The 8,830-nt window shown below is 45.9% G+C and overlaps 1 protein-coding gene across 3 annotated transcripts in view; it reads right to left on the reverse strand.

Annotated features, from left to right (window-relative positions):
* The window catches only part of ANKRD55 (ankyrin repeat domain 55), a 431,120-nt gene that overhangs the window by 22,578 nt on the left and 399,712 nt on the right, over positions 1–8,830 (reverse strand). The gene's annotated exons all lie outside the window — the stretch shown is intronic.

The following is an 8,830-nucleotide window of genomic DNA, read 5'->3' on the forward strand; positions in this document are numbered from 1 at the left end:
ACTTTGAGCCCCAGCAAGAGTGCTGAGTGGGTTTTAAATGTTACAACCAGGGCCAGCTACATAATTTATGGGGCCCAGGGGAAATGTGGAGCCCCCTGCTCACATGGCAGAGGAATAATGTATTCCCTTCTTCTATGGTGTCTCTCTGGACCTGTCATTGCGATTTTTATTTGCTATTTAGTGTCACACTCCCTTGGGCTGGGCATTCTCACGGTGATTGCAAACCCTCACAGGTGCCTAGGGCCCCATCTTGCAACTCAGCACATGCTCAATCCTGACCCTCCCTGAGTCTGTGCCCAGACCCCTGCCAGGGGACTGAGGAGCTGGGGCCTGAGCATCTGTCCCAGGGCAGCAGGGAGGTGGGACTGTGTGAGCTGAGGCTCCAGTGTCCTATTAGACTTAACATACAAAACACAGATTCAACGACAGAATTACTGAGAATTTTCAGATGGCCACAGAGCATTATACCCGGAGCACAGAGCTCCCTGCTGAGTGTGGGGCATCTGTGGCTTTACTGGTCACACACCCATAAAGTGGGCCCTGCCAGCAACCTTTTTCCTTTTTTCCTTCTCACCTTCCCCCTTACATCCTCTTTCTCCCTCCATTCTTCCTTTGTCTCACAATGACTTTTAAATAATTCAGATCAATGACTTTAGTTCTATGGCATGCCTGTCATCAAAAGGTGGCTACAGTGAACACATCTAAGCTTTCATGCCTGCTTTATCAGCTTTTCTAAGGTTCTTTCACCTGATGTTACGTAAACATATTTTGAGGGGTCTGAAATACGGTATATTTAAAACAATCAAGAGACCCCTCTCCCCTTTTAAGAAGCACTAGCCATTGGAGAAGGAAAACAGAAGCAAAAAAGAGTGTCCGCTCAATGAATTGATTTTGTTTATGGTTTCCTGGAAGAGCAAAGGAATTCAGGTTGCCACAGTGATTCAAACAGCAAAACACTCTGTCACGGTTCTCCTTCTGTGTGGGATGGAGTGTCAAGCACAGATGGAAAAAACAAAACTTACTTCTTACACACTGTCTTCCCCTCTCCTTGCCTGACCCACAGAGGAGCCATTCTGGAAGCACCCAGCTGAGATAGAGGCTGCGGCCCAGCACATCTCAGTGGGCCTCTTCTGAGTTCCTGACCAGACAGTCCCAGACAGCATTTCCCTTGCAAGCTGGAGTCTTACATGGCTTTTCTGGATAAGAGAAATTCCACCCCCTTACACTTTCCCTCCAAAATGCCTTTTGTCCTGAATCTTCCAGACAATTCCTTTGTCTCTAAACCTGGCCCTTACTTACAACATTGTCATTGCCTTTTTTTTTTTTTCTTTGTAAGAATATCCTCCCAGGAGTAATGGTGATAGCAATGTTTACCGAGTGAACGTTCTGTGCCCAGCACTGCATTTCCACGTTCTAACTCATTTAATCCTGACAACAACTTCATGAGGTAGGTACTCGTATCATCCCATATTGTAGAGGAGAAACTGGAGGCACAGAGGGATTAAGTTGCCCACTGTCACAGCCAAGAGGTGGCAAAGCCAGGACTGACTGTCTGCAGAGCCCTTGTATTTCACCACTACACCATTTTGTCTCCAGTTAAAAGTACGGTGTATTTATTTGATCCTGCATGTTCATATGGGAGGAATTTAAGTGAAAACTGCTGTTGGGATCAGCAACATCAGTAGCAATGAAGTGCGCCTTGCCAACTGAGACCTTCTTCCAACATTAGGTGCTTTAAAAACCTTTCCTAGGAGGGTTGCCACGGTGCACCCTCACAAGAATTTGAGAGAACCCTGGAGAGTATTAGTTTGTGAGCTGAGTCCCTGGCTCAGTGGTCTCCTGGTAACAGCATTCCCTTCTTGGCAAAATGGGCTGAGTGTCAGTCAAAGGAGTCTCCAGGCCTGGGAAGCCTTGGTCACAGACACCAGGAAGCACCAGGAGAGAAGAAATGGGATGCTGCCCAGAAGGGCCCTTAGGAAGAATGGAGAGTGGGTTTCTGTTTGGTGGGAATATCATTCAACAGGGGAAGAATATTGTATAGATATTATGGAGCTCTAGAAATCTACATTGGGTGGCCAAATGAGATTGTGGATTTACTTATTTTTGCGGCATTTTTGTTCTTTTTGTCCATGGGTAATCCATAAAGTGCCTTCATGTACTCTGAAAACTGCTGGGAACTACCGAGTCCTAGTCATTTTCTTTTTATACCTCATGAGGGAAGGGAATTCGCAAGAAGCCTTGCCAAGAAGAAAGTTGAATTAACATACAGGAATTTTGCTATAGGAGACTGATAAAAAACAAGATTCCAGTATCTTGATTGTAGACTCTTATTCATTTATTTATTTATTTTTGGCTGCGTTGGGTCTTCGTTGCTGCGCACAGGCTTTCTCTAGTTGCGGCGAGCGGGGTCTACTCTTTGTTGCGGTGAGCGGGCTTCTCACTGCGGTGGAGCATGGGCTCTAGGCGTGCGGGCTTCAGTACTTGTGGCATGCGGGCTCAGTAGTTGTGGCTTGCAGGCTGTAGAGCTCAGGCTCAGGTAGTTGTGGTGCACGGGCTTAGTTGCTCTGTGGCAGGTGGGATCTTCCCGGACCAGGGCTCAGAACCTGTGTCCCCTGCATTGGTAGGTGGATTCTTAACCACTGCGCCACCAGGGAAGTCCCGATTGTAGACTCTTTTTATTCTAGGTGATCTCCCAAGGAGTCTTAACGCAAGATTCAGGACTAGTTGTTTATTTGTTAACGTGTTGACGGCATTAATTCTATGGTGGGTTCTTCAGGGAGGGAACTCCAATCTCCATCCTTCTCTTGGAGGTAGGGGTCTGTTTGTCGCATGACAGTGACTGTACAAAGCAGACGTAAGGGTTTTAGGTCACATGGCCCTTTTAAAGGGCTGGGTGGTTTTGTGCTATGAGAACACTGGCCCGTAAGTTCAGCTGGAGCCAGATGTGTTGGACTGGAATGGAGCTGGAGGGGAAGTTTTACTAGTTTGTATAGCGTGAACACTTGAGAGTTGAGGGTTTGGGGCTAACTAGAGGACAAAGGGGCCCAATATCCTGGCTTGGAGTCAGGACCATCTTCATGGTTAGCCCCTTTGGACCCAGGCTTTCTGCTTGGCCTGACTCCAGAGGCTGCTGTATCCCAAAGCCTGGGGCTGACTCTCCTGGAGAGCTAGTGGAAGTTAGAAATGGGGGGATGGGCAGTGAGGCATGGTGACCCTCAGTTGCTGAACTACTTCATTTCACAGGTGCTCTAATGACTAATATGGAAAAGCCCCCCATGAAACCTCCTTCCCTGCTGTGTTAGTGTGTAGACAGCGTCTAGCTTCTGCTTCTAGCTGTCTGGCAAGGTGACATTCTCTAGGACATCTCTGCATTGCCCTTGCCACACCTATGACTGGGAATCTTTCTGCTGAAATGGGGTCTAGCAAAGAGTAACTCATAACAAATATTTGCTGAACAATGCATAAATAAATAAATAAAAACAAGCCTTACCAACTATGGGCAAAGCCAAACAAAATAGAGTTTTACTCATCCTTTTCTTAGCTTCCCTTTCTTTTTCTCACTATCTCCCACCTTTCACTCTCTTTTCGCTTCTTTCCTCACTTGTGTTTACTCCTAGGTGAGTTCCTGTCTCTTCTCTGTCTACCTCATCCCCTTCTTCTCTGCAACCAAGCACTGGGGAGCTGACACATGCAGGCCACTTTAACTTAGGCTACCCTTCAAGACAGCTCAGTCTTTGCTCGCAGGGTAATGGGGTTGATTTCATAAATTTGACTTTCTCTTTGTTTACTCTGGGCTTATGTGGCTTTGTAGTTTTCCTCTTATCAAGCACTGGGAGTTGTGTGGCCTGAGTCTCTGTGGGCGTGGGGTATGTTTGGGTAATGATAACCTCCCTGTGCACTAGTTTCACCACCTGTGAACTGAGGGGTTGGACTAAATGACTTGTGTGGTACTTTCCAGTGCTAAGGCTCTTCCATCTACGAACCGGATCCACTGGTCTATGACATTTGTAATTATCCTTTGGCACTCTGAATATATTTAAAGTATACTTACAGGACTTTGATACAGTTCAAACAGTTGACTACAGATCTTGGCCACCACGGGAAGGAGGAGGATTCCATGCTGGACCAAATCAGTCTCAGGCACTGGGGTTGATGGTTATATTCAAGAGCTCCAAGGGTATGTGTATGTGTATAATTTCCTTAACCACATACTGAATGAACAAACATGAAATAGTTTTATATTACTGCAGTTCTTTTCTTTCTAACCTCCCTTGAAAAATGCACTGAAAGAAGAGTACTGCTGAGGAAGATTCCAGATAAACACATTTTCTAGGTTTAGGAGGAAGGAGCTAGAGGTGAGATTTGAGGGGCAGTAGATACTTGCCCTTCTCACTGACCTGCCATCATATCTATCCTAGAATTCCTATCATTAGAAAAAACTCCTTGATACTAAGCCACATGGACTAAGGCACGTGGACTTCCCTGGTGGTGCACTGGTTAAGGCAGCTGCCAATGCAGGGGACACAGGTTCGATCCCTGGTCTGGGAAGATCCCACACGCGGCAGAACAACTAAGCCCATGCGCCACAACTACTGAGCCTGTGTTCTAGAGCCTGCGAGCCACAACTCCCAAGCCTGTGCACCACAACTACTGAAGCCCATGTGCCTAGATCCCATGCTCTGCAGCAAGAGAAGTCACCACAACGAGAAGCCTGTGCGCATGACCAAGGGGAAGACAGGATGAATCTTTACGATGTACTGAGGAGATTATTAATATTCTAGTACGGTTGGAGTAAAGCCTATATGGCTTGAAGAGGAAAGGGCAGGGAGTGGGGTGGGTTGCAGAGAGCTTGTTCATGGCAGTAAGTGCAAGTCAAGGAGTTTGTTCGTTACCAGAAAATGGCACTTGGTGAAGGTTTTTGAGCCAAGAACCAGCAGTGACCATAATTGTTTTGTTGTAGTAACAGTTATGTTAGTACATTCCTTTGTGATTTGTAGAAAGCAGTTGGTGCAATGTGAGAACAGATTGGAGAAGGAAAGGGCTGAAAGTAGGAATACAGATACTGAAACTGTTCAGGTGGGAGACAGGGGAAGCTTGATCTAAGGCACTGATGGTAGGTGTTACTAAATTGTCTCCATTTGTTCTTCCCGGTTAACTCTCCATCTTTTTTCATCCTGCTTTTCATCCTTTAGCATGTATGAATTGCATCAAATGGGCCCCTTTGCCCTTTGGCTTCTGGTTGGGATTGGCCAGTGAGTGGTACTGACAGGAGATGGATGTAGGAGGAAAGAGTGATTGGGGCATTTATTCTCCAGTTCCCTCCCTGCTAGGCCACAGTTTGACTGTTCCATCAAAGTCTACAGTTTCCATCCTAGGCCCTTTCCTACAGCTACAGCTTTTGCTGTGTCTTAGTAACCACTGCCTCCCATGCCCTCCCAGATGCCCTAATGGCAACCTGCTGTTGTGCGTAAATAGCCTCTTTATGAATCTATGCTCAAATAATCCCATCTGAGTGGGTTGTTTCCTGCTGGGGCCAATTACAATACACCAATACACCAATTGGCCAATAACCAATTACACATGAAGGATGATAAGGAAGCAGTGTCCATGGGCCACATGATGGCCTTTGGCTTGGGCTACCGGGTGGATGGGAATGTGATGGGAAGGAGAGATCATGGATTCAGTTTGAACATGCTGAGTTTGACGTGTCCATAAGAAATTATGGGAAGATGCCTGGTAGAGCTGGAAATGTGAGTTTAATGTTCAAGAGAGAGGTCAGAGCTGGATTTTGATCTGAGGAAATTCTGAGTAGAATGATAGTTGAAGCCTTAGGAACCGATGGGCTTTCTGAGGAAAGGAGAATGAGAAAAAGATTAATGACTAAATTTCTGCAGTGTTGAGGAGTGAGAGGAAGATGAGTCCGAGAGATACCTGTGTAGAGTCCTGATAAGCTAGTGTCATCACAGATAGGCAAGAACATGCCCCGAAGGGCTGAGATTCCATCAAGGGAGACTGGATGCAGATAGGGACAGAGTTCTGCTCAGTGTTAGCCCAGAGAGAGCCATGCAATCTGGTCTCCTGGGCAGATGGGGGAGGTGAACAAGGGCAATGGGCCCACAGGAGGGCACCACCAGCTACCAAGGGACCCAAGAAATGGGGGCTGAAGTGAAACTTAGTTTACTTTTTGGGCCCAATGTTTCAAATCTTTACTGCTTTGGCTGCCTGGGTCAAATACAGAAGCTTTATCAGTTCAAAGTGCTATAGCTTTAAATATGGTCTCATATAGTTGAAGAGAAAAGCAGGAAGTTCAGTGAAAGGAATTAATGACAATGGGAAATAGACTCATTTATGTGGAAAAACTTTATGAGGAACACAGCGCTGGCCCTGAGTTATAAATGAAGAAGAAGGCTAACGGTGGCAAGTATAATCCCGGCTGCAGCTGACATCTGGAATTACCCTCAGTCTTCTTCGCAGAATAAAGGGCAGAACACACCACTTCTGAATTTTACTGCCAACCGCAGGGAGGGAGACGGTGTACAGTTCCTCCAGAGTGTGATTCTTAACCTTTTGGCGAGGGCGGGGGGTAGTTACAGATCCTCATTGAAGAGTTGAAGCAACTGTGAACACCTTCCTCAGAAAATTGTATGCTAACATCCTCACACATAAGAACATGCAATATTACATACAACTGTAGGGGTCCTAGAAGGAACCTGTCTTCTAAATCTTTCCCCCCACAATGCCAGATGCAGAATAGGTGCTCATGAAATTTTTTTTTTCTCATGAAATATTTATTAAGCTATTGAGTATATAAATGTGTGAGGCATTATGCTTATTATACAAAATCATGGTCAAAATGTAAATATCTTAGGTAGGAGTAGCTAAGGTTTTAGAACCCATTAATACGAATTCATTTATCACAGTGGTTTTCAACCCCAGGTGGACATTACAATCTCCTGGAGGAAGGGAAAACTTTAAAAATTACTGACACCCAGGTTCCACCCCAGACAAACTGACTGAAAAACTAAGGGTGTGGGGCTTGGGTATCAGTATTGCCTAAAAGCTCTTCAAATGATTCTAATGCGCAGACAGGACTGAAATCAATGTAGCAGGTTAAAAACTATAACATTTAGTAGAGAGAAAGAATACAGTATGTAGATGAGGGTATGATAACTAAGCTTTCATGGAGGAAATTGGGAGCCATCATAAAAATGATAATCTATTCCAATTACAAAGAATATTACACATCACTGTCATGAGCATGGTCTCATTCATGCCCCAAAGATACACCTACAGTTAAGCCAAGCAGGTTTAGGTGACTCTTTTCAGAACAAAGCCAGGTCTGTTAATGCAAACTCAGATCTTCTGAGTCGAGCACATTTTTCTTTGGATTTTGCCAAATTGCCTCTTGGAGGATCAAAACAAGGGTTCCCACCCATGAAGAGCCCAACTCAGAAGGGGTCTGGAGTGGGGTCTGGGAACCTGTTGTTTTACAAGCACTGCTGCTGATTCGATTGCAAAGCCATCTCCCAAGCAGCAGCTCTAAACTGGGCTGTGGGAGAGGAAGGTGGAGCAGAGGAGGCATATCAGTCAGAATTACCCAGGGAGATTTTTCAAAATGCACATGCATGAGCCCCATCCCAGATCTGTGAAATCAGAAAACAGGGGCGATGGGAGTGAATATACAGAATGCTTGATTCTGATACCACTCTCACCTTAGCTGAGAGCCAACACATGTGGGATACATCTTGGCTGCCCAGCCAGGCTGCCCTGGGGCCACTGCTCCAATGGTGACCCCTGACCAGCCGGAGGGCTGGGCTCTGGGCAGGGGCTGGCATGACGGGAGCTGATTAGATACTGAAAGTATGGAGGAGGGTGCTAAGGGCAGGTGAGGATGACAAAAACATGCTCTGTTCACTTCACAGTTTTGCAGGGCTGGTCCTGCTACAGGGTAACTGAAGCCAAATTTATAGGAACAAAAACAGAGTAGTTTCCAAATCACTTCTGTTTTGCCCTTATCTCAGGCACACATGTCAACCCTGAAAGTGCCAGGTGCCCTTCTCTGCTGTGTGTGGCATGTGAAAACATCTGAGTGAAACCACCATCAGGGCGTGCAGAATCACAGGGATCCTGGCAGCAGTTCAGCAAGGGTGCCCTTATTGGGCTGATAGAAATAAACAGTGGGGATGCCTAGGTTAGGCATGAAAAGACAGAATGGGCTAGCAAGTTTGTTGAAAGGATGCATAGTATCGCTCTCCTCTCAAGGACAGAATAGGTAACTCTTAATCATTCCCTTTGAATGATTTCCTTAGAAGACACTTCAATAAATGTTAGCTATGGTCACTCTTTCACTTTAGTCTCAGTTTTCCCCTCTTTGGGTTTTGTGGTTTTTTAAAATTTTTGGCTGCACTGCACCACACAGCAAGTGGAACCCCAGACCAGGGATCAAACCCGTACCCCCCGCATTGGAAGATGGAGTCTTAACCACTGGACCACCGGGAAGTCCCAGTTTTCCCCACCTTGGACTGTAGATTTCTATTTCTCTGGTCACGTGTACTGATACAGACTCCCTTTTGGGATAGTGAGGTAGGGTTATGAGCCACAATTTTCACTGGTCAGAGTACCATTGTTCAGGGTCACCTCTGCTTCAGAGGATTTGGAAGGAAGAAGAGAGTCATGGTCCAAAGACTTTGAAGAGACTTTCCTAATAATTCTTTGAAGGGTTATCCTGGTACACTGTGAGCCAGCAGCAATCATTGAGATGGAGAAAGAGAGAGTGAGAGAGGGGTGTGTGTGTGTGTGTGTGTGTGTGTGTGTGTGTGTGTGTGTGTGT

Source organism: Monodon monoceros, unplaced genomic scaffold, assembly GCF_005190385.1.
Source record: "Monodon monoceros isolate NGI ecotype Baffin Bay Population unplaced genomic scaffold, NGI_Narwhal_1 Super_Scaffold_12, whole genome shotgun sequence".
NCBI classification, from domain to species: Eukaryota; Metazoa; Chordata; class Mammalia; order Artiodactyla; family Monodontidae; genus Monodon; species Monodon monoceros.